At 48.1% G+C, this 26,520-nt stretch overlaps 1 long non-coding RNA gene across 1 annotated transcript in view; it reads left to right on the top strand.

Annotated features, from left to right (window-relative positions):
• Nucleotides 1-20,128, top strand: part of LOC129647596 (uncharacterized) — a 64,979-nt gene extending 44,851 nt beyond the window's left edge. The window contains exon 3 of the long non-coding RNA XR_008712367.1: nucleotides 19,736-20,128. This is a non-coding gene — a long non-coding RNA (uncharacterized LOC129647596). The remainder of the gene's footprint in view (nucleotides 1-19,735) is intronic.
• Nucleotides 20,129-26,520: the final 6,392 nt, after the last annotated feature.

The following is a 26,520-nucleotide window of genomic DNA, read 5'->3' as shown; positions in this document are numbered from 1 at the left end:
TGGGGTGTGTTGAAATCCACATAGAAACTACTCCCCCACACCCCACCCTGTCCAACTTCGTTTTGGGAGGAAGAGGAGGAGGATGTCTGGGGTTGTTCTGTTTGTCCTACCAGTCAGTATATTTTGAACAGAACTCAGTTATAGCCCAGCAGCAATCTTTAAAATTACAGATAGCACCACATCCACAAGATAGATACAAGATAGAAGTCTTCTGACTTTTTCTTTTATTTTTTAGATAATTTTTTTTTCTCAAGGATTTTTTTAAAGTTTATCATAGGAACATTTCAATAGCAGCTTTTGTCTTATTTTTATTTTATTTTGTTTTGGCTGCATGCTATGGCATGCTGGACCCTAGTTCCCTGACCAGGCATCAAACTAGCATCCTCTGCAGTGGAAGTGCTGAGTCTTAACTGCTGGACCACAAGAAAGTCCCCGTCTTCTGACTTATAATCAGAGATTACTTAATTGCATGTGTGTATCTGTCTTTGTCTCTTTGTCCAATGTTCATTGTCAAAATCTAGACTTTCCCCAGAAGTGGAGGCTTTTATCACCCTCTGCCCTTGGGCTTCCCTTGTGGCTCAGCTGGTAAAGAATCCGCCTACAAGGCAGAAGACCTGAGTTTGATCCCTGGGTTGGGAAGATCCCCTGGAGAAGGGTACGGCTACCCACTCCAGTATTCTGACCTGGAGAATTCTGTGGGCTGTACAGTCCATGGGGTCGCAAAGAGTTGGACACGAGTGAGCAATTTTCACTTTCACTGCTGTGTGGAGAAAGGTGAGTGGAGATCAGGGTGGGAATATGAGGCAGCGCTGGTGCCCTGCAGGGGAAGTGTTGAAGAGGCGGAGACTGGAGATGAGAAAAACGACCGTGAAAGAGAATAAGGTGTGCATTATAAAAGAACACCAGTACGTATGATCTCCCACTTATACAGAAGGCATATGTATGTTCACAGACAGATATATAAAGAGATGGGTTACCAAAGTGCTAGTGGTAATTAACAGACTAGTGGATTTCAGGTTAGTTTTAGTTTCTTATATTTTTCTAGAGTTTGAGTTTTTTGAACTGTTTATTCTTTCTGAATCAGAAAAAAATGACTGTTTTTAATGTAAACATTAAAAATAACCATAACAAGACAAAATCAACACATACATTTCAGATCTCAAGGTGTCCCTCTGCTCATTTCCCCTCTCAGAATCCTAGATGCAAACTGGAGATGTGGCCTCCAGGAGAGACGAGAAGAAGAAACGGAGCCCTTTACCCCACGGTTGGGGCCTGTATCCTCTCTCTCTGGAGAACCAGGTGTTGATAACAAGGTGATATCTCAGCATCAGTATCATCCCTGAGGAAGCTGGGTATGCAGAGGCCGTGGTCAGATGCAAGGCTTAGCCTCAGCTACCTCCCCCTACATTGCTCTTTTCAACTGATAAGAACCGCCAAGAATGCATGTCACCACATAAAGCCAAGTTCACTAACTTGCTGCAGCGAGGGGAACAGGCCCTGAAGAGCCATGGGCATCTCAGGAGGAAGGGCTGGGGAGAGGCTTATTGTAAGATCTGGGCTCAGACTGAATGATGGGCAGGGAGGAACCAGGGAAAATGAGGGCTATTCTGGATTGCAGGTGAACACGAAGTGGGGCCCATTTAGTAAGTTAGATCTCAGCCAGCTCCCAGGCAGGAGGAAAGAAGCAGGGTTGAGCATGTCATCAACAAGGCAATCACTAAAAGGTAGTCACTTTGTTTATGGCATGGCCCAGAAAGAAACACTGAATTCTGTTGGCCTTGCCATGGGGCTTGTCTGAGACTTTTGGGGAGGTCTCCATGTGATGAGGGGCAAGGCAGACTTTCATGTTTTCACTCTCGGGATCCAGGGCCAGCTGACATTCCTGGAGAGGGGCACTTGGAGGCTGGGGTCTGATGGAGCCTGCTCTGTCCACAGGTCTGGCTTGGGGAGGCGGGTAAGGACGGAATGACGCTTTTGGACACAGGTGTTTAGCACGCAAGTACAGATTCCTCCAAACCTGAAAGATCTTCAGGGTCCTTCCTTATAAACCTGAGGAATCCTGCCTGGATTCCTCCTGATCCTGTACCTCTCTGTACTTCTGTCTTCTCATCTGTGGAGATGGGAAATTATACCACCTTCTCTAGTTAAGGGAGAAGGAAATGGCAACCCACTCCAGTATTCTTGCCTGGAGAATCCCAGGGATAGAGGAGCCTGGTGGGCTGCCGTCTATGGGGTCGCACAGAGTCAGACACGACTAAAGTGACTTGGCAGGAGCAGCAGCTCTAACTAAGACCAAAATGGCATTGAGTGAATCGGACATTGTAAGCTCTAAGAACTTCTAACTTCAAAGAGAAAGATGTCAATATATCAATGTCTTTTATTTTTGTAAAGTTTTTTTTTTTTGATGTGGACCATTTTTAAAGTCTTTACTGAGTTTGTTATAATATTACTTCCATTGTATCTTTTGTGTTTTTGGCCTCGAGTCATGCTGGAGCCCAGCTCCCTGACCAATCTGCATTGGAAGGTGAAGTCTTTAACCACTGGACTGCCAGAGAAGTCCCATATCAACGTCTTAACATGGGGTGAAATCTTACTCTGTGGTCAGAAGCAAACAGCGGCTGCACGGCTGATGGCATCTACCTGCCTGGCATCCCTGGGCTCCTGGAGGCATTGCCAAGGCAGCTGCTTCCTGTTTCTCTTCTCTTCTCTGCTCACCCTACCTTGTCCCCTTCCAGTGGATCCCTCTGACCCTTGACTCCCCTGTGGCTGCTCTCCCCTATGGCTTCCCAACCTGGACTTGGCCTTGGCCTCCTTCTCCAGGCAGGAGGGTGGAGGGCCTGTGGCCAAAGGGCTGGAAAGGGAAGGTCTGAGTTTTGGTCTTCTGACTCAGGCCACCAGACTGCCGTGTGAATGGAAAACAAGAGAGGCCAAGTCAACAGTGAAAGCAAGAGCCATGCACACCAAGTGGAGACCTTCCCTTCACTTAGAGGGTGGTGAGCAGGCATGGGACGGAGGACACATTTTCCTACCATATTAGAATAAGATGAGCGGTGGTCGTTTGGGCTGGGCTCTGACAAACTCTTGGAGAGCACCTCAGAACTGCAGATGAGGCCCCAGGTTGATGTCACTGGGGCAATTTCAGTGCTGCCAAGTATTTGTAGTGTCAAGAAATTATAAGACGTGCCAGTGGTCTGGGAGCTGGATGGGGTGGACGGGGTGCATGTGTTTGAGACAGCTTTGTGACTTGGTGACAGGCCTTTTTGATTCCCTTCACCTAAAAATCTGTTAGGATCTGTTAGAGGAAGAAATGAAATGTAGATGGCCCTGAATCCATTTCCTCCATTTCTTCTGCTGCTCCCTTTCCCCCTTATCTGGAGAAAGCAAGGATTTTTTTTTTGCCCCCTGGCGTGATTTGTATTTAATTATCACAGCTCAGATTTTTCTCTACCGCACTGGAAGCCTGAATCAGCTTCCTCTTCATCCCTGGACTCTGGAATAACACGGCTCCCTGTTAGCGATTATCCCTGCCATTTGGGAAGTCTGCAGCCAGCCCAGTGTAAGGCCTGATCAGTTTGCTTTAATTAAGCTTCAAAGGAGAACCGGAGTCTCCATCTTATCTGCAGTTTGCTCCTTTAATTCCTTTTCCACGGTGCCTGCTGTAGGTGGGAAGTGCTGCCTGGTCTCTGAATGGCGGGGGTCGGGTGGGGGGACCCTCCTGGTCTGGCCCAGCCTTGCCTGGTGAATGAATTTCTCTGAACCTCTTCCAAGGGCCTCCTTTCGATTTTCCCCGATTTCTACAGGGAACTAATTGCTAATGATCTTGAAAAAAAAAAAAATCCCCTTGAGCGTTTCTGACTACTACCAGCTCAGAAGGAAGAAGTGGGGGGGTGGGGGGTGGGTGGGGGCGAGCTGGCCTAGCAGGAAGAAAGGGGGTGCAAGGCCGCTGCTAAGCCCACCACCAGAGAGCTTCCAGCAGGAGGCCTGTTTCCAGCCCTAGGGAAAGCATTTCACCCTCAGCAAGATACTCTCTCGCTGCCTCCCCATCCTTTTGTAGAATTTTCCTTGTGAAACTAACCGCGGTGTGTGTGGTGTGTGTGTGTGTGTGTGTGTGTGTGTGTGTGTGTGTGGTGTGTACACCCACAGTGGCAGCTTTTTGTCCACCGGATGGAATTTTCAGTTTTTTACCTCCAGCCACCAGCTACTGCGCTCCTGAGAAGGAACATTTGTAACCCAGCATTCTTGATGTGGTCCTCGATTAATAAACAGGAACCCACCTTTCGAGGCCGACAGGGGGAACAATTTTTTTCCTGTTCACCGCCCCTGCGCGTCGGGTCCATGAATGGGGGCTTTGAGAACTCGCCCTTCGGCGCAGCCACATGTCAAAGTGCTGCTCACACCTCCGCCCGACCCTCCCCGAGGTGCGGCCGAGCCTCTGCCCGGGGCCGCCCTGGGCCTGCGGTTCCGCGCTGGCCGCCCCGTCGGGCCGCCGCGCCAGGGCTGAGAGCGCCCAGGCTCCTCCCTGGGACCAGCGCCCGACCCACCAGGAAGAAACCAGGGACCACCAGCGTCCATTCCCCCCTCCCCCCAGCCCGAAAATAACCGTATTTATATTTACTTGTCTGTGTGCCCTTTTGCGGCCTTCCTCCCTAGTCACGTCGCTCCGTTGGGAAAGGTTTTGTGGTGAAATGTTTCTCCCTTCTTCTTTTTCCTTTCTTCTGTCTCCCCTCCTCTCTCATCTTGGATTAGTGGGTCTTCACCCTCCCACGTTACAGCTTGGGGCTCCTCTGGCCTCTTCCCTGTCCTGCCCCCAAGCTCTGAGATCTGCTGGTTTTGCTGGGACTTCAGGGAAGTCGGAGGCTGAGAACAATGACCTCCATCAGCTCCCTGCAGACGGATAGGGTGTGTAAAGGGCTGGGACTCCCATCTACAGATCCCAGAGTCTGAGACGGGGGCTGATGGAGGCTTTGTGAGTTACAATCAGGAGGATAAAGGAGCCGCAGCACAGAAACGGGAAAGGGCTTATCCTAAGGGCTTATCCTGAGCGCTTTGTGGCTGCCCCGCAGGGCTCTTCTGTCTGGGCCAAGGCACCTTCTCATCATCCTGGGCGTCTTCCAGTTGTCTTATGCTGGGAACTGGTTTTAGAGCCTCTGTAACTGAAAGCACTGACCTGGCAGCTGGCTGGGGGAAGTCGGGAGGGGGCAGAAATGAACCCTTTTCGCTCTTTCCTCCTCCCAGTGGTCCTGCCCTCCCGCTCCAAATGGACCAGCTGGGAAGATGGAGGTAGTATCACTTGCATTCATTCTTGTTAGAATCAAAGGCATACTTGCTCGGCCACAGTCTCTGAGTTCTTCCTAGGAAAGGGCTTTGCAGAGGGGAAGGGACACTCGGGTCTAGTTAGAGCAGATGAGTGGTAAGTGGGTGGGGGCTGTCTTTTCTGTGATACAATTTGCAGCCCAGGTAAGGCAGCTCAGGGGCTCTCACCCTGTAATTCTGTGATTGGAATCGAATGAGGTGGGATCTTTGGTCTGTGGCCTCGTGTGTTGGCAGAGAGGGAGTCCGGATGTGATCTTCATGGGGGAGAGAGGCTGAAGAACAGGAATGGAAAGCTTTGGGGAAATGGAAGGAAGACTCATTTTTAGTTCTCTCTCTGCTGTGAATCTGAGAGGCCTCCCCTGCTCCATGAGACAGGCAGGAGGGAATCACTGTGCTCATGTCACAGATGGACACACGGAGGCTCCAAGGTGCACAGCGAACACACCAAAGCACAGAGCGTGGGTGTCCCCTGAATTGTGCTTCTTCACCGCCCCAGCGGGTACTCAGGCCCATGGAGAGGAAGAGGAAGAAACAGGAGCTGGCTGGCAGGTGCTTGGCATGCTTCTTAGAAACCCTGAACATCGTCCAGGGGATGTCATCTGCTTGCTTCCCACCCGATTCCCACCCTTCTTTGTAGGGACAGTGTGGGGGAAAATGAGGGGGACGTGATGGGCAGAAGCTCTGTCAGCAGAGATCCTGCCCTGGATGGCAGTGGCCACATAGATCCTTTGCAAGTGAGCTCTGTTTATAAAGCTTCCATGTCGGTGACCTGTGGGAACTGGCCTGGCTTTTCCAAATGCCCTGGCCCCATCTGTTGGCTTGGCCCTGATAGTTCACCCCACTCCCGGCCACTCTCCGACATCACCAGCATTCCCAGGAAGCTAGCAGGCCGCCACTCTCTTCCCCCTGACTTGAAGAAAGCAACACAGGATGTATGTGTGTCCAGGTCATAGAGTGGTTGGGAGACATCCAGGACAAGGGCACAGGTCCCACAGCTTGTCACACCGACACTGCAGTGACCCCCCCGACCCCCATGGCATGAGGAGGTGAGGGCTGATTCATGAGGGGCTCCAAAGAAGTTAGACCAGGTCTAAGAAGGCAGTCAGCAGGAGGGTGAGGGTTGTAATTAAAAGAGTCGTCCCAGCCCCAGTGCTGGGTCTGGACTTTTCTGGGCTTTGCAGTGGTTTTATTGCCCTGATGCTGGTACTGCTGGGGATGGGCAACTGAGGGGTCTGGCTTTTCACAAGGACCCATGGTGGAAAGAACAGCTTTGGGTATCCCCTCACTATCCCAGGGCGAAACACACCCTGGCAAAGACCAGAGGGACTCTCTCCTTGGCCAAAGGGCTTCTTCCTTCTGAGACAGTTAAGAGTTCCGGAGGATGATGCATTTCTATCCTTCTGGCCTGAGGAAGGCAGAGGTGTTGGTCTTTAATGAGCATTGGCTGGGCACCATCCTTGCTGGGTGCAGTACCTCATTTGTGAGAAGAGCTGACGTCTACTGAAGCATTGATGGATGCGATGTCAGTCCTTGAAATAGCCTTCCAAAAAGGGGGTTTCGAGGTTCAGCAAATTTGGAAGACCCCAAATTCTGCATCCCTCTCATGGTGATGATGACAGCCTTTACTAAGTTGGAGAAGGAAATAGCACCCCATTCCAGTATTCTTGCCTGGAGAATCCTGTGGACGGAGGAGCCTGGTGGGCTGCTGTCCATGGGGTCACACAGAGTTGGACACAACTGAAGCAGCTTAGCATTATTAAGTTAAGGTGCCGAGAAGTCCTGTCATACTTTGTTCAGCTCTGAACGTTTCAGCATTTCTCCACTGAAGTTTCATGGTACTCCATTTAACAGCCTTGGGAAAAGCGAAGTAAAACACAGTGAAATAGAGTAAAACATAGATAAGGAAGCCACAGTAAGTAAGTTTCTTCCCAAAGCACATGGGATTGGAAGAGGAGATTTCACATGTGATGTTTTTCTGATTTGGTTTTGATTTCTGTAGGGGTGAATGCAACATTGTTGGCAGGGGGTGAGGGGTGGAGGTGCTCTGTGAGTGTAGACAACATGGCGCTTACTCTTGTCCTTTTTTGTTCTTAAGTGTTTTTTTTTCTTTTTTCTTTTTGACATGAACCATTTTTAAAATCTTTATTGAATTTGTTACAATATTGCTTCTGTTGTCTATGTTCTGGGTTTTTGGCCATGAGGCACCTGGGATTTTAACTTCCCGGCCAGGGATTGAACCCACACCCCTCCTGCGTTGGAAAGTGAAATCTTGACCATCGGACCACCAGGGAAGTCCCAACCTACTCTTCTCTTGTTGAGGAGGCAAAATACATACACACACACCCTAAGGTAGCTAACTCTCCCTGAGAGGAGTATGGACTCTGGGAGGGGAGACTCTGAGGCAGGTGTGGAAGAGAAAGGCAGGAGGGGATGCCAGAGGGGGCCCAGGGGCAGGAGGGCAGCACCTTGTTGTGACCTGTCCCCAGGCTCAGGCAGTGTGGGGAGGCAGCCCGTCTGGGTCCTGCCGGCCAGTGCAGGGTCAGCCGTGCCGTCTCTGGAGACGCCCCCTCCCCTGTAGTGAGGCTGCGAGCGGCCATCATGTGTCCAGTGGGCCTCACGCTGAAGGCAGAGTTCAGAGGAAACATGACCAGCTGCTTTCTGTCACTTTGGGACTGTCCTGTGCCCACAGCCTCCGAGGCCTCAGGATGGGCAGGGGGAGTGGATAGAGGCCATGTTGGTGGCCCCAAGCGGGGATGTTTGTGTGTGTCCAGAGGAGGAGGTGACACACGCAGGCGTGCCCAGAGGCCAGGCCGCACCTGCTGAGGCCACAGCTGCAGCCAGGGCCGGGGGCATTCTTGGCCGCTGTCTCATGGCCGCCCCAGCAGCTGCCTGGGTGTTTTCCCACATTCCACGCGGGACACTGATGTCAGAAAGCCCCGGGCGGGGAAGCGCCTCCTTGGGGACAGCAGGGCCCTGCTGCAGTGGTCCACACCCCGGAGGAGGCTCCAGGCTCCTTTCAGAGAGTGCCTGTCCGGGAGGCAGAAGCAAATTTACCGACAAGGGTTCGGAGTCAAGTTTGATTTAAGTTATCAAAACATCTGGCATGTTCAAAACAAGGGGTGCGATGGGGAGCACAGGCCGAGGAGAGGCAGGCATCAGAGACAGGAGGAAATAACAGGTTGAGAGGGGACCTGGGTCCAACCAGCTGGCTCCTCATCTGATAATTCACATGAGCAGGGAGAAGGTTTTGGCTGTTTGAAGAAGAAAAAAAAAAAGCAGGAGTAGAATTATTAATAGAATTTATTAAAAGATAAAGAAGAGCAGGCCAAGAAATGACTTAGAGGATTTCTGAAGCCCTTTTAGCTCACAGTCCTTGTTCTAAGTCATGTAAGACACAGGGGTGGAGGGGGTGGGGAAGAGGAAAGTCAAAGTGTTAGTTGCTCAGTCATGTCCGACTCTTTGAGACTCCATGACTATAGTCCGCCAGGCTCCATTGTCCATGGAGTTTTCCAGGCAAGAATCCTGGAGTGGGTTGCCATTTCCTTCTCCAGGGGATCTGCCCGACCCAGGGATTGAACCCGGGTCTCCTGCATTGCAGACAGATTCTTTACCTGCAAAGGGAAGAAGAGACAGGGACAGAACTTATGACCATGGAGCAGGATCCCACTCTGGAACTGTATTTTCTTCTCTCATGTAAATTCTTTAATCCCAGGACTTTAAAACACTGGACACATTTGCAACAATTCAACCTCATCGCCTGCCCATGGGAGGTGCTCATTTTATATATGGGGGAACCACAGCATGGCCCAGGGTTCTGGGGGTGAGCTTGAAAGAAAATGTTTTCAGGGCCTGCCAGTAAGAGAGACCAGCTCAGGCTCAGAGAAACCCTGGCTGCCCCCAGTGCCCTCCCCAGGGTTGCATCTCAGCAAGAAAACTGCAAAACAGATGGTAGATGGCTAAGAAAAGGAAAGGTTCTGTTAGTTTAAAATATATGTGTATGTGTGTGTGTGTGTGTGTGTATATATATATATATGTGTATATATATATATATATATATATATATATATATATATATATATATATATATAACGGGGAAGGCAATGGCAAGCCACTCCAGTACTCTTGCCTAGAAAATCTCATGGACGGAAGAGCCTGGTAGGCTGCAGTCCATGGGGTCACTATTAGTCGGACACGACTAAGCAACTTCACTTTCACTTTTCACTTTCACGCATTGGAGAAGGAAATGGCAGCCCACTCCAGTGTTCTTGCCTGGAGAATCCCAGGGACGGTGGAGCCTGGTGGGCTGCCATCTACGGGGTCGCACAGAGTCGGGCACGACTGAAGCGACTTAGCAGCAGCAGCAGCAGCAGCATATATATATAGTTATAATGAAAATAATTTCAAGTAAATCTACATATTACATTTTAGAATGGATCAACAGCAAGGTCCTACTGCATAACACAGGGAACTATATTCAATATCCTGTGATAAACCATTGTGGGAAAGAATATTAAAAAAAGAATGTAAAATGAATCTATAAAATAAAATCTACAATATATAATAACATTTTTTAAAATTTAGAAATCATAGTTCACTAAGATTCAATTCCTTCTTACCCAACGGCCTCCTTTAATTCTCTTGTTTTGCCTTCACAAGTCAGGGAAGAGGCAGCAATTCAGAAAAACATTTTTTTTTTCCCAGAATGAGAAGAAAACTGAAGAGTTGTCTCTTTGGGTGGTGGTGAGAAGATGGGAAGAGAAGGGAGGGGATTTAGGGGAAGGAGAAGAAAGGGAAGGCAATGGCACCCCACTCCAGTACTCTTGCCTGGAAAATCCCATGGACGGAGGAGCCTGGAAGGCTGCAGTCCATGGGGTCGCTAAGAGTCGGACACGACTGAGGGACTTCCCTTTCACTTTTCACTTTTATGCATTGGAGAAGGAAATGGCAACCCACTCCAGTGTTCTTGCCTGGAGAATCCCAGGGACGGGGGAGCCTGGCGGGCTGCCGTCTATGGGGTCGCACAGAGTCGGACACGACTGAAGTGACTTAGCAGCAGCAGCAGCAGAAGAAGAAAGGGAGATGGGGTGAGGGGAAGAGGAAAATTACCTTCTTCACCTTGGTTGAAAGAGGCCCAGAAAATATTCATCTTATGTTTGTCTCAGAATGGCAGAAGGTGTAGGAGCTCTGAGACCTTTGCTTCAGACTGGAATTTTCCTTCCCAAGTTTGACTTTTTACAGCTGAGAATGCTCTGGTCTTCCCGGCTGGGGGGAGGTCTGAGGTGGGGAAGGGACTGCATACGTGGGGTGGGGGGTGACTTCAGGGCACGGGGTGCCTCATTTTACGCAGTGTCTAGGTGACTCCCTTAGTGTCTGCCCTGCGTTTTCTGCAGTTGAAAGGGCAGCATAAAAACATTGGCCTCGCAACTCATTCAGTTCAGTCGCTCAGTCATGTCTGACTCTGCGATCCCATGGACTGTAGCACGCCAGCCTTCCTTGTCCATCACCAACTCCTGGAGCTTGCTCAAACTCATGTCCATCAAGTTGGTGATGCCATCCAACTATCTCATCCTCTGTCGTCCCCTTCTCCTCCTGCCTTCAATCATTGCCAGCATCAGGGTCTTTTACAATGAGTCTGCTCTTTGGCCAGAGTATTGGAGTTTCAGGTTCAGCATCAGTCCTTCCAGTGATTATGCAGGACTGATTTCCTTTAGGATGGACTGGTTTGATCTCCTTGCTGTCTAAGGCACTCTCAACTCACTAGAATGTTTAGAAATTTTCTGCTCTATTTATAAAGGCTCCATCCTCTGTGGCCCCATGGCAGGGTGTTAACACACTATAAGAATGCTGATTCCTTGCTGTTTGCATAATGTATGACAGTTTGCAAAATGCTTCTACACCCCTTCCCAAGAACCCTAAGTGAGGCCAGGCTCCACATACAGTTTCGTAGTCACGTTTAAACATTCCGTGTGTATTAATTAATTAAAGCATAGTTGATTTACATTATTACATGAGTTTCAAGTGTACAGCAAAGTCATTCAATGTCTATTTAAAACTTTATTTATTATTTGTGTATTTTTGGCTGCGATTCATCTTCATTGCTATGCGTGGGCTTTCTCTAGTCCCTGCTCTTGAGCTACTCTCTGGCTGCGGTGTGCAGGCCTCTCATTGAGGCGGCTTCTCTTGCTGCAGAACAGAGGGCTCTAGAGTGCAGGCTCAGTGGTCGTGGTGCATGGGCTTAGTTGCCCAGGGGCATGTGCAGTCTTCCTGGACAAGGGATTGAACCGATGTCCTCGGCATTGGCAGGCAGATTCTTTACCACTGGGCCACCAGGGAAGTCCCAATCACTCAATATTGTTATAGATTATACTCCATTAAAACTTATTATAAGATAATGGCTGAAATTCCTTGTGACAATATGAGCTTATTGTTTATCTGTTTTATACAGAGTAGCTTGCATCTCTTAATCCCACACCCCTATTTTGCCCCTCTCCCTTCTCTCTCCCTTCAGATAAGCACTAATTCGTCCTTTATATCTGTGAGTCTGTTTTGCATATCCACTCATCTGTATTATAGCTTAGATCGCACATGTAAGTGCTGTCAGAGGGTATTTGTCTTTCTCTGGCTGACTCATTTCATTCAGTTGATCCTCTCCAACTCCATCCATGTTGCTGCAGAGGGCAAAATTTCATTCTTTTTCATGGCTGAGCAGTATTCCCTTCATTTTAATTTCCAGGATCTTGTGAAAGATGTCATCGATCCAAGTGCTCCCCCCCTCCCCAAACTCTGGAGGGAAATATAAACCATCACTAGCAGAGGCTGGTGGTGGCTGGTCTTCACTAGTGAGCCATCTCTAGTCCTGGCAGTCATAAGTCACACACAAAATTGTAATTCATCTGCTGTATTTGGCTATTTCAGATTGCTTGTTAACATCAGTAAAATTGAACCCATAAATCTACCTGCCTACCTAGTCTGGCTCACCTGGACCTTACAGGGGCTGTTCTAGGATCTTGTCAGGAACATTGTAAATCTAAGAAATCATCTCTGTCTTCCACGCCTCTTCTCATCCCCATCCCTCCTCCCGCCATTCTCTCCGCCAAACCCTCAAACATCAAGACCAACAGACATCATACAAGAGAGCTTAATTCTGCAAAGGAAAGCAACTGCATCAATACCAATCTTTCTGTCTGTCTGAAGAATATGAATTTCCTGATGAAACTGAGTTTCTTATCTCCTCTAATTTGGCGACAATGGGGGAGGAAAGTTGGGGGGAAGGCAAGGGGAGGCTTACGGGTTTTCGTCCTCAGTTACTCAGCCAAGAGGTGCTTTTCAGGGTGTTCCAGAAGGGAGGGGGGGCCCTGCAAGTCACACCATGTGTCACAGTGCCTCACACTGACTCACGGCCAGATCTTGAGAAAAATTCACAGAAGTCAGGAAATTCCCGGCGAATGGTCTCATTTCACCCTCTGCTGACCCTGCAGTTAGAGCGTAGGTAGGGTCAGGCTGGAGGGCGTTTCTTTAAAAAGGGGAAAAAAAATCAAAGCACTCCTGTTGATTCTGCATGCCCAGGGGCAGGGCAGGGTCCTAACAGGCCTGGCTGAAGACAGAGCATCAGCCTCCAGTCCCAGTGCCCTGGGGCAGCCGGTGCTGGTCTGTTTCTTCATTCGCGACTTTTTATTTTTGCAGAAGATTCCCTCCCCCCGCTCTCCCTCTCCCTCCGCCCATCCTTGGCTTTGTTTCCCCTTCGGGAACAGCATCTTTCTTTCTGGGCAGACCAAGATGCCCAAGATCCAACCCCCTCCAACCCATTCCAATGGACAGGGCCAAGTTTAGAGTTGGGGCTGCTCATTTGAGCTTTGTGTGTAATTGAACCTGGCACAAAGGGTTATCATTAGGAGGGATGGCATGGGATGAAGAAAAGGGAAAGCTCAGACCCAAATTAGAAAAGCTTTCCCAAGGAGACACACAGTGGCATGGCTTGGGGAGGGGGGGTCCCGATCTCTGAGGAATTCTCCAAGAAAGGACTAGGTATTAAACATGCTGAGGAAACTCACATGGCCAGTTTCTTGGTGTCATTTGTGTCTGTGTTCGAGGGGTGGGCAACAGACACCAGAGGCATCAGATGTTAAGACTGAGGCTCTGCTCCCAAGGTTGTGTGGAATCCTGAGCAAAACGGGGTATTTGTGTTAATAGATGTTTACCAAGCGTGTCCAGAGCTGGGCACCACCATTTTGGTCCAGAGGACAACGAAGGTCCTGGAGGGTGCTGAGCCTTTTCCTCCGCTCGGCTACTGACCCAGGGACACCCCTGTCCAGAGCCTTGCTGCTTCAGGCCTCGGGAAATGGGACCCTCCATCCCCAACCCGCTCTGTGGGTGGGATGCTCCACCGCTTCCTCACTCCCTGTGGGTCCACAGTTTGTCGAGGGGGCATCGTAACAAGGCAAGGAGGTTTCCTCCCTGAAGTGCTGTCCCTGCTGAGCTGGTGAGTGGATGCGTGAGGCCACCTGCCCGACCTCAGGGGTTCCGGAGCCTGGACACGTGAAGAGGGCTGGCCAGCCCCTTGCTAGGGGCACAGCGCCGCACCCGCCCAGCTGTCCTGGCTTCTCCCTCGGCCTGTTGACTCGCATCAGGGAGCTGGCAGCATGGAGCCCCAGTGATCCCGAGCAACACCCCCACCCCCGCCAGACTGTCTCTCCTCCCCGCATTCCTGGTGGCGTCCCAGCTCCGGGTGACCCCGGGCTCTAATATTCTTGGGTTGGTTCAGACTACCCAGCTGGCCGTGCTCCGGGCTGTGGGCCTTGTTAAAGCCAAAGTGCCGTCTTTTACAGCCTGGCTCTTTCCATCAAGTTCATCAAGCAGCCCGCTTTTTCTTTTCTTTTCTTTTTTTTACAAGCGAGATGGCCCCTTTGGTGAGCTCTCTTGTTGTTGGGGAGGGAAGGGAAGCCGGCAGGAGCCTGAGCTGCAGCAGGGTCTGGTCTGGGCCCGTGTTGTTGTTATTTTTTTAAATGATAGTTTACAAAAAAATGAAGTTCAAAGGTGAGTGCCCTTCCAGGAGGAAGGATTAAGCGAGTGGATTTGGAAATTGTTCAACCCTGGAGGCATTGCTAGGGAACACAATCTATTTTGAATTTTTCTTTGGGAGCCAAAGTTGGTTATGGTGTGGGAATAGCTTTTGCCTTCTGTCTCTCCCTTCCTCTATGCTACAAACACGGTCATGCCAAGGAATATACAGGTTGTACAAACAGCTCTTCCCAAAAATCACATAAAGACATTATATATAGTCATATGTCTCCTTCCAAATGGGTGTGCTCGTAAAGACACATAGAGATATCCCTCACACCCTATATGTAAAGAACAGCCAATTTAGAAGTTGGCAGAGGAGTCCTGTCTGAGTGAGTAGAAAAGCCTGGCTCAAGGCTTAACAAACAATCCCATAAAACCCACACCTGCTTTTATTGAATGGCGACGCATGAAAGATCCAGGGTGGCCAACTTGAACCAGACAGGAGCCAGCCTTCATAGCATTGTCCATAAAGGGTGGCAGGAAGGTATCTTTTTGTGGAAATTTAATCCATTCCTAGAAAAAAATTTTTTTTTTTTTTTGCTTCTAACACTGGTTGGCTGGGCTTCACGCTTGGGTCTCTTTCTTCTCTAATATTATTTTAGCTCCTTGAATGATCTAGAGGTTCCTTTTACATTTGGTCTTCCTACCTCCAGCCTCACCCCCTCTGTTCAGCCTCCACAAGGCTGGCTGCCAGAGTAATCTTTTAAAAACACAAATCAAATCAATCATTCTCCTACTTAAAACCCTTCAGTGGCTTCCCTTTGCTCAAATTCAAATTCCTTAGCCTTCAGACAAGCCCCTCATTCCTTGTTGCCCTGTAAAGTCATTTCCTGCAAATCTCCCAACTCTGGGTACCCTATGCTTCTGCTCTGTCAAATTGTCTTTCAGGTCACAGTCCCCAAGCCTCATATTAATTTGACTCCCTCCACGTGGAATGACTCCCTGGCTATGAGTGGGACAGTGAGAGCATCTTGTGGACAGGATGTGCCTGCATGCATGCTAAGTCACTTTAGTTGTGTCCAACTCTTTGCGACCCTGTGGACTCTAGCCTACCAGGATCCTCTGTCCATGGGATTCTTTTAATGCTGAAAAGTGGCAAGAATCCTGGAGTGGGTTGTCATGCCCTCCTCTAAGTGTGGGGGGATGGGGATAGTCCTTTCAACCGGGGATTCCAGAAAAGATCTCTGGAGAAAGTGACTTTAAGTGAAGACTGAAGGTGGGAATGGAATGAACCATGTTGATTTTTGAGTGGGCAGCATGGAAGGCAGGACAGCAAGTGCAAAGGCCCTGAGGTTGGAACATGTCTGATACCTTCAAGGAATTATCGCAGCAGACTGAACAAGGAAGGGGTGCAGTGGCTAGTAGCCTGGCTGAGAACCTTGAGGCTCTTGAACTGAAACAATTCTCACCTTTTTTTGGTGGCCAGCAGTGCTAGGGAGAAACGGGGACCCCAAGGAGCCAGCAGTTTGGCTGTGAAGTGCTTGGAGGGGTGACACAACTATTTATAAAAGCACAGTGAGTCTAAAAGTGGATCTAAATGTGTCAGACTCCAGACTTCACTTTCTTAGAACCTATGTCCATGGTCTCAACAAAGCTACTTTAGAACTTTTCACCATGGCGATTGAAAATGGAGTGGTCTGTGATGCACCAATGTTTATGTCCAGGTCTGCAGAAAGGGTCTTCATCCTTAGGGGACTTTTGGGGGTATTGAACCTACATTGAACATTGATCTGTAATGTTCTCAACAATAAAAAAAAAACAACGCATGTCCTTCTCATTGTGCTTTTCCAAACAGTCCCAGAAAGGTCATCCATCAAGCATGTGGATAAAATTGTGAATTAAGATGTTACCCACTGTTTTTCATTTTTTTATTATTGTGGTAAAATATACAGAGAGTACATTTACCGTGTTACCCATTTTGAAGTGCACAGTTCTATGGCATTAAGTACCTGCCCACTGTTAGGTAACACTCACCATTATGCATCTCTGGAATATTCTTATCCTCCCCAGCTGAAAGTCTGCACCTGTTAAACACTAACTGCCCAATCCCCTCTCCTCCTACCCTGGGGCAACACCCGCCTCTTCTCTGCCTCTATGAACTTGACTACCCCAAGAACCTCAACCAATAGAAATCATCTAATATTTTCTGTATCAGCTTTTGTTAATGGCTTATTTCACTCAGCATAATGTCTCAAGGTTTACCCACAAGTGCGTATCAAAATTTCCTTCTTTTTTAAGATTGAGTAAAATGGTCCATTATGCTGCCTAGGTGGCTTATTGGTAAAGAATCTGCCTGCAATGCAGAAGATGTGGGTTTGATCCATGGGTCAGGAAAATCCCCTGGAGAAGGAAATGGTAACCCACTCCAGTATTCTTGCTTAGGGAATCCCATGGACAGAAGAGCTTGGCGGGCTACAGTCCATGGGGTCGCAAAGAGTTGGACACGACCAAGCACAAGAATGAGTATTCCATTATGCAGAGATCACATTTGGTTTACCCATCCATCCATGGACACATGGGCTCTTCTACATTTTCGGTTCAGTTCAGTTCAGTTCAGTTGCTCAGTCGTGTCCAACTCTGCAACCCCATGAACCGCAGGACACCAGGCCTCCCTGTCCATCACCAACTCCCAGAGTCCACCCAAACCCATGTCCATTGAGTCGGTGATGCCATCCAACCATCTCATCCTCTGTCGTCCCCTTCTCCTCCTGCCCTCAATCTTTCCCACCATCAGGGTCTTTTCAGATGAGTTAGCTCTTCGCATCAGGTGACCAAAGTATTGGAGTTTCAGCTTCAACGTTAGTCCTTCCAATGAACACCCAAGACTGATCTCCTTAGGACAGACTGGTTGGATCTCCTTGCAGTCCAAGGGACTGTTGGAGAAGAGTCTTCTCCAACACCACAGTTCAAAAGCATCAATTCTTTGGTGTTCAGCTTTCTTTATAGTCCAACTCTCACATCCATACATGATCACTGGAAAAACCATCGCCTTGACTAGACAGACCTTTGTTGACAAAGTAATGTCTCTGCTTTTCAATATGCTGTCTAGGTTGGTCATAACTTTCCTTCCAAGGAGTAAGCGTCTTTTAATTTCATGGCTGCAATCACCATCTGCAGTGATTTTGGAGCCTAGAATATTTAAATAAAGTCAGCCACTGTTTCCACTTTTTCCCCATCTATTTGCCATAAAGTGATGGGACTGGATACCATGATCTTCGTTTTCTGAATGTTGAGCTTTAAGCCCACTTTTTCACTCTCCTCTTTCACTTTCATCAAGAGGCTTTTTAGTTCCTCTTCACTTTCTGCCATAAGGGTGGTGTCATCTGCATATCTGAGGTTCTTGATATTTCTCCCGGCAATCTTGATTCCAGCTTGTGCTTCTTCCAGTCCAGTGTTTCTCATGATGTACTCTGCATATAAGTTAAATAAGCAGGGTGACAATATACAGCCTTGACGTACTCCTTTTCCTATTTGGAACCAGTCTGTTGTTCCATGTTCTACATTTTGGCCATTGTGAATAAAGCTGTCATGAACGTGGGCAGATAGACACCTCTGTCACTACTTCCCCCCATCTTTAAAGGTAGTCTTTGGGCAGGAGCACCTTTTGGCTGGTCAAATCAGTCTCTGCCTGCCCTTCTGCCTTCCCAACTACTTTTTTACTAAGTTGATTGATGATGAACAACTCTTCTCATTAGCCTAGCCTTCTGCCGTTAGGAAATTGGAGGCTGGATAATTCACATGGAAGTAAAGGGTGATGACTTATCTCATGTCACCCTTGGGAAGTCACTCATGTTGCTGGAAACAGAGACCAAAGATCTCCCCTGGGCTGGGCCTTCTGATCCTCAGAGGGTGGCCCCTCAGAGGCCCGGCACTCCAGTGGGTGGGCAGTGTTCTCCTGGGAGAGTTTGTGAGTACATCCTGGTCAGGGCTACTGGGCAGTAGCAGAGCCTGGATGAAGCTATGCCATGGCTTCAGAGGCCTCTAGGCCAGCCCGTTCTACTCAGCAGCTCCAGACTATATCGCTGCTCTCCAATAGCTGGCCTAAACAGTATTTCCAAATGAACACAAAATATGCAAATCAAAACAAGAAATCTACATAAAGAAAGTTCACATACTTTCAAAATGGAGAAGGCCCTGATATGAGCGAGAATGGAACTAACATGAATGGTGTGGGAGTCAGACAGATACAGACCAAGTCTTGGCGGCTGTGGTCTTGGTCCAAACTACCCAAATTCTGTGAACCCCAGTTTCTCCATTTGCAAATGGCAAGAGGGTCACTGTCAGGGTTAAATAGGAAAACGTATAAAAATTGCTTTTGTCGACTAACCCTAGCTACGTATTAGTATTATGTTACAGAAGGGGTCCTTCTGGGGACCACTGCACCACCTCTGGTGGGGTCCAATGGTTAAGACTTCGCCTTCCAAGGCAGGAAGTGCTGGTTCCATCCCTGGTTGGGGAGCTAAGATCCTACATGCCTTGCGGCCAAAAAAACAAAACGTAAAACACAAGTGATATCATAACAAATTGAATATCAAGACTTTAAAAATGGAGACAGCAGGCATAGAGAACAGACTTGTAGACACAGTGTTGGGAGGAGAAGGAGGGATGAATGAGACAGTAACGTTGAAACATACAGATTACCATATGCAAAACAGATAGCCAGTGGGATTTGCTATATGGTACAGGGAGCTCAAACCTGTGTTCTCTGGCTACCTAGAGGGGTGGGATAGGGTGGGGGGCAGGAAAGAGGTTCAAGAGGAGGGGACACATGTATACCTATGGCTGATTCATGTTGATGTATGGCAGAAATGAGCACGGTATTATAAAGCAATTGCCTTCCAATTAAAAGTAAATAAAAATAAATAAATAATACATAACAGTTAATAAATCTTCCCTGGTGGCTCAGCTGGTAAAGAATATGCCTGCAATGAAGGAGACCGAGGTTTGATGCCTGGGTTGGGAAGATCCCCTGGAGAAGGGAATGGCAACCCTCTCCAGTATTCTTGCCTGGAGAATTCCATGGACAGAGGAGCCTGGCGGCCTAAAGTCAATGGGATCACAAAGAGTCGGACACAACTCAGAGACTAACACACTTTTAAAATGTAGGATGGCTGAACACCATCCTCACAGATCATGATTGAATTGGCTGAGGCATCGATAATATTTACAAAGTTCCCTGAGTGATTTTAATAAGCGGTCAAGGTGGCAAATCATCAACCCAGAGTGTGGCCAACCTTGCACAAATGTAGGCTCTCCTCAGCCCTTGTCTCATCCTTGCAACCCATAAAGCACGTGCCCTCCTTCACATGTGATGACCGTGAGCAGGGTACTGAACGTAGTAAAGCCTCATTTTTCTCCACAGTAAAATGGGATAGAGAGCAGAATCCAACTCATAATATTCCGCGGAGACTAGAAGAGAGAACTCAGCACATGGCTTGAAGAGAGTGAGCACTCTGTGAATGTCAGCTCTTACTGGGGGCACGGTTATTGTCAAGTCAGCAATCCCACGGTCTGCACTGCAACTGGCCCTTCTCACCCCCTCCAGAGACACCAGCCCTGCTATCCCCTGCCCAGCTGCCCCGCTCCAGCTCTCTTGCTGAGCCACGTTCCTGGGAGATGCCTGGTGAGAACTTGAGATCACACTGAGTCAGAGGTACTTGTAGGCGTGACTCACCAGGTCTTAAAACCAGAAGATTGTCCTGTGGGCCTCATGACGTTTCTGGAAAATAAAAGCAGTGAATATTATTGAGTTGAGTTCATCAGACACTCACCCTCCCTTTTGTATGCTGGGGTTTCTGAAAGCAGCAGGCGACGGCCCAGCCAAGTCTGAACCATCAAAGGCCAGGGCCCGACTGTAGTGCTGAGAGATGTTGCTTCTCTTCCAGAAAGGTTTCATCCTCTTCCCACAGACTTCTGCTTCTCTGGTTCCCCTCCCAAAGCTACCCCATTTCTCCTCCCTCCAGGCTCCTGAGAAAATGTTCCCACGGGCTGCCTCTACTGAGGTGTGTCAGAGCTGAGCTATGCTGCAGGGCTGGGTATGGATTGGGAAGGGGCCACCCAGACTCCAGAGAACAAGAAAGGGAAAGTTGCCTACAGGAGTCAGAATTTCTGGGACCTGGCGCTGAAGCACCAGCCAGGAGGGCACCCATTTCTCTGATGCCCTTTTCACCACCTCCTGCATCCCTGCCAATAGTAAACCCTAAGGTTTCTGGGTCCCAGCTGCCTCTTGAATCTGTCTACTTCTCTGCATCTCTAGCAAAAACCACTGTCATTTTCTAATTTCTCACCTGCAACAGCAACCTCCTGACTTGTGTCCCCAACTTCTATTCTGTCTACTTCTTGCCCAGCATAGCCAGGTGGACTTTTCAAAATACAAAACTGATCATCTCTCTTTCTTTCTCTCTCTCACACATACACGTTTAAAACTTGTTCAGGGTTTTCCATTCCTCATAGGATAAAGACAAAACCCCTTAACAAGTTCAACAAGGCCATGTGTATCAGGATTTGGTTTGGCTGTCAGTGACAGAAAACCCAATTTAACAGAATTTGAATAGATAAGGTTTTATTTTCTTATGAAAAAAGCTGCAGTTGAACTAACTAGGACTGACATAGCAGTTCCTCTAAATTGTCAAGGATTCAGTCTTCTGCTCTTTCATCCTTAGCGTGTGATCTCTACCTCATGGTCCAAGGGGACTGCTTGAGCACCAGCCATTGCATCCAAAACCTAGGCACAGGAAAAACGAATTGTACATAGCACTTCTACTGACATTTTTTTCTGCCCAGAACTTAGTGACATGGCTGGAGTTAGTTGGAAGAGAGGCTAGAAAATATAATTTTTATTCTAAATGGCCATGAACCAGCTCAAAAGAAGGAAGAAGAGAATAGATATTGAACAACACTGGCAGTGCTTATCATATACTGTGTGTCCTGACACCTACTCTCCTTCTGAGCTTCTTCTCACTTCACACTTCCTTCCCCTGGCTCTATCCACTCCCAGCACATTGGCTTTCTCTGGGAGTCCCACGTACACTCCCTTCTGCCTCAGGCCCTTGATCATTCATCAACATTTTCCCCTCTTCCTACTTAACTACTCATCCTTCAGAACTCCATTCCAACAGCATTTCCTCAGGGAATCCTCCTCAATTGAGTCAAACTCTGTCTCTTATTTCAGATGCTTCTGGCATGTAGATTGTATAACTGATGCGATTATATGTTTGTTTATGCAATTATTTGATTATTTTCTGCCCTGACAATGACATCAGGGTTTAGATCTGGCTTTGTACACCATGGAGCATTGTGCTCAGAATATTGTAGGTGCTTACTAAATATCTGTTGAATGGTATATTTATTGAATAAATATAGCTATTATCTTACATTAAAAAAAGAGCCTAGGACTCATGCAACAAAAAATTTTCCTGGGAAAATGGTGGAAAATGGACAGAAGGGCCAGGGATACACAGTAGAGCCAGGGGAGAATTCTAAATGATGCATTTGAATCGAGTAAGATTTGGGGTTGGGGCATCCCTGGTGGCTCAAATGGTAAAGAATCTACCTGAAATGCAAGAGACCGGGGTTTGATCCCTGGGTTGGGAAGGTCCCCTGGAGAAGGGAACGGCTACCCACACCAGTATTCTTGCCTGGAGAATTCCATGGACAGAGAAGCCTCGCGGGCTACAGTCCATGGGGTCTACAAAGAGTAGGACATGACTGAGTGACTTTTACTTTTTCAAGCTTTGGAGTGTGTGGCGGAGGAAACACTGACTTGGAACTCAGGAGCCCTGGTTTCTGGTCTCAGCTCAGCCACCGATAGCTGGGCCACTGCCTGGAGCCAGTGAGAGTTGATCAGACGCTGGATACGGTTTGAAGGCAGAACCTACAATCACTACTGGCAGATTGAGTGTGGGGAGTAGAGGAAAGAGATGGGTGGTCTTGGGTGTTTGGCTAAACTAAGGGAAGGTCACTTATTGAGAAGGGGAAGGCAGCAAGAAGAACGTGCTTTAGGGGACCATCAGAAGAGTTTATTTGCAAATGAATCACGGGTTCCAGTGGCCAGCTGAACATTTTACCTCATCTGCAGGCTTCCCCCAGGGAAAGCCTATGCCCTAGGCTGGTGGGTCTAAGTGGTGGAGACAGGGGACGCCAAGTGGGTGTAAAAAAGATTGAAAAGGTCCACGTTCAAGGTACATAGCTACCAGCCAAGAAATGATTCAGTCTGACTCAGCATAAGATGGAACAGAAATTACTCAGAAGACCTTGACTTACAGGCTTAGGAGGAAGAAGTCCCTTTCTGCTAAAGGTCAGTGACAAGAGAAGGCATGTCCATGCGTGGCATTGCAGAAAACTTTGACGTTTTAGTTGAAACAATGGTGAAGGGCTTTCTTCCTTAAGCAAACTTCATGGTTCCCTCCCTAAGCCAGTGCTCAATGGTTCAAAGTTTTGCCAGAAAACCATCAAACTAACAGCAGGAGACAGTTGCTCTTCCTTCCTCAGTGATCAATGCAAAGAAACAGAGGAAAATAATAGAATGGGAAAGACTAGCGATCTCTTCAAGAAAATGAGAGATACCAAAGGAACATTTCATGCAAAGATGAGCACAATAAAGGACAGAAATGGTATGGACCTAACAGAAGAAGAAGATATTAAGAAGAAGTGACAAGAATACACAGAAGAACTGTACAAAAAAGATCTTCATGACCCAGATAACCACGATGGTGTGATCACTCACCTAGAGCCAGATATCCTGGAATGTGAAGTCAAGTGGGCCTTAGGAAGCATCACTATGAACAAAGCTAGTGGAGGTGATGGAATTCAAGTTGACCTATATCAAATCCTGAAAGATAATGCTGTGAAAGTGCTGCACTCAATATGCCAGCAAACTTGGAAAACTCAGCAGTGGCCACAGGACTGGAAAAGATCAGTTTTCATTCCAATCCCAAAGAAAGGCAATGCCAAAGAATGTTATTAAAATTCTCCAAGCAAGGCTTCAACAGTATATGGACCATGAACTTCCAGATGTTCAAGCTGGATTTAGAAAAGGCAGAGGAACCAGAGATCAAATTGCCAACATCCATTGGATCATCAAAAAGCAAGTAGTTCCAGAAAAACATCTATTTCTGCTTTATTGATTACGTCAAAGCCTTTGACTGTGTGGATCACAACAAACTATGGAAAATTCTTAAAGAGATGGGAATACCAGGCCACCTTACTTGCCTCCTGAGAAATATGTATGCAGGTCAGGAAGCAACAGTTAGAACTGGACATGGAACAACAGACTGGTTACAAATTAGGAAAGGAATACATCAAAGCTGTATATAGTCACCCTGCTTGTTTAACTTATATGCAGAGTACATCATGCGAAATGTTGGGCTGGGTGAAATGACAAGCTGGAATCAAGATTGCAGGGAGAAAGTCAGTAACCTCAGATACGCAGATGATACCTCCCTTGTGGCAGAAAGCAAAGGCATGAAGAGCCTCTTGATGAAAGTGAAAGAGGATAGGGGAGTGAAAAAGTTGGCTTAAAACTCAACATTCAAAAAACGAAGATCATGGAATCTGGTCCCATCACTTCATGGCAAATAGATGGGGAAACAATGGAAACAGTGAGAGACTATATTTATTTATTTATTTTTTTTGGTACCAAAACCACTGCAGATGGTGATTGCAGCCATGAGATTAAAAGATGCTTGCTCCTTAGAAGAAAAGCTATGACTAACCTAGCTGCTGCTACTGCTGCTAAGTCGCTTCAGTCATGTCCGACTCTGTGCGACCCCATAGACGGCAGCCCACCAGGCTCCCCCGTCCCTGGGATTCTCCAGGCAAGAACACTGGAGTGGGTTGCCATTTCCTTCTCCAATGCATGAAAGTGAAAAGTGAAAGTGAAGTCGCTCAGTCGTGTCCCACTCTTCGCGACCCCATGGACTGCAGCCTACCAGGCTCCACCCATGAGATTTTCCAGTCAAGAGTACTGGAGTGGCATGCCATTGCCTTCTCTGATGACTAAGCATATTAAAAAGCAGAGACATTACTTTGCCAACAAAGGTCCATCTAGTCAAAGCTATGGTTTTTCCAGTAGTCACGTATGAAATGTGGGAGTTGGACTATAATGATAGCTGAGCGCCAAAGAATTGATGCTTTTGAAGACCCTTGAGAGTCTGCAAGGAGATCAAACCAGTCAATCCTGAAGGAAATCAGTCTTGAATATTCCTTGGAAGGACTGATGCTAAAGCTGAAACTCTAATACTTGGCCACCTGATGTGAAGGACTGACTCATTGGAAAAGACCCTGATGCTGGGAAAGATTGAAGGAAGGAGGAGAAGGGGATGATTGGATGGTATCACCGACTCGATGGACATGAGTTTGAGCAAGCTCCATGAGCTGGTAATGGACAGGAAAGCCTGGCGTGTTGCAGTCCATGGGGTCACAAATAGTGAGATATGACTGAGGGACTGAACTGCACAGCAGGAGAGACCACCTCTCTTATTCCCCTGATAGCCAAATGAGGTCATCAGTGTTATTACTATCTTCATGATCATATAAGGCTTCCAGGTTTCTCCTCTACCCCTGATGACTCTAATTTCTATGATTGTGAACCCTAAGCTTTATTGTCAACTTTGTATATTTGGTCTACACCTTTGCTATGCAAGGTGTGGTCCCCAGACCAGCAGCACCCATGTCTCCTGGGAGCTGGCTAGACACGCAGAGTCTCAGGTCCCACCCCTGACCTGCCGAATCACAAACTTCCCTTTAACAATGTCTCAGGGGAGTGATCCGCACATGAAAATTCAGGAAACACGGTGCTAGGTCATTCAGTGTGCTTGCCTCTATCTCATTTTACACATGAGACTTTTATTTGATTAAATATAAAGGCCTCCTGCCTGCTGTAATGTTGGATGTATGAAGCTTATTAACATCTTTTGCAAGTAAAAGCAGAGCCAATAGTTTGTAGGGCTTCGCTTTGATCATTTTCAACTCGCAGGAGGTAACATGTGCAGAAGTGTCTTGATTCTTGGTTTACAAAAGAAGATCATCACAGAGACTGGGGGAAATTAAGTTTCAGAGGAGGAGAGGCAGTTCTGTGATGGCCAGGAGCAGATAGTACCCATGCAGCTTCCAGCAGAGGAATTTGCAGGCACATGGGTGTCTCTCCTCAACGGTGGTCCCCAAGGAGCCATTGCTTCTCTGCTCCTATCCGACCGGATTCCCAACCACACAGACTGGACCTCGGACCATCTGCGGTCTATGAGTCTTGGAAGGACGTGGTTGGGCGCTGATGTCAGGATGAGGGAATAAGCTCTCACCAGATGATTAGTGCTGTTCTGAGTCTCCGCCAGACCCAGATCCCACATGAAGCAACAGCTCACCCATGACGGGCGGCGAGAGCACACATGTTCACAGGCAACGCAGAACGTGTTTACTCACGGGCTCTGTCATCATACCGCTCCTCCCCCTCCCCCCAAGATAACAGGCTGGGGTAATCAAAGTGAGGTCTGCCTCGGAAAGCCCTGGAACCCCCTCAAGGGGTTCCCCTCAAGGGCAGGGCAGAAAGCTGGGTACCAGAGCTGCCAAGGAGGAGAGCCAAGAGTAGACACTCCAGCTGGAATTGGGGAGCAAGACCTCAGAGGCTTGGCACCAGTAAAACTCAGAACTGCTTCCAGGGTGATCACTAGCCATCTACCCAAAGGCAGGAAAGGGGTGGCCAAAACAGCTGAGTTAAGGTTGTTGGCATGGAGGTGGGTCCTTTGATCTGAGGTTGGTAAACCTTGTTGCCATACCCAGTCGCAAAGAGCTGCCACCCACTTTCTACCTGGGAATTCAGGGGATTAGGGGAGAACTAGCAATAAAAGGCTTGTAGACTCTGCATGCAGCCCTCTATGAACTGAGCCCTGTGCTTCGAGCTGAAGACTTTTGAAGGCAAGTTGATCAGTCCTGGTAGAGACCTGGGGGTCGGGGGGAGTCACTGGGCCCACCTTCCCTGTACAAATGAGGAAATAAAACCAAGTTCTCCAGGGCAATGGGCCTGGCCCAGGGTTCCATGGCATTTTCTGGCAGAGTGGGAACCAGCAGAAAGATCTAGCTCCTGGCCCCAAACTCAGTTCCCCCTTGAGAGCTTGGCTTTGTTGGGACAGTGGACCAAGCCCTCTGCTTAAC

The sequence above is a fragment of the Bubalus kerabau genome, chromosome 3 (genome assembly GCF_029407905.1).
Source record: "Bubalus kerabau isolate K-KA32 ecotype Philippines breed swamp buffalo chromosome 3, PCC_UOA_SB_1v2, whole genome shotgun sequence".
Taxonomy (NCBI): domain Eukaryota; kingdom Metazoa; phylum Chordata; class Mammalia; order Artiodactyla; family Bovidae; genus Bubalus; species Bubalus kerabau.
Note: the sequence above shows the minus strand (reverse complement) of the source record. Positions and strands in the feature narration are given on the sequence as shown.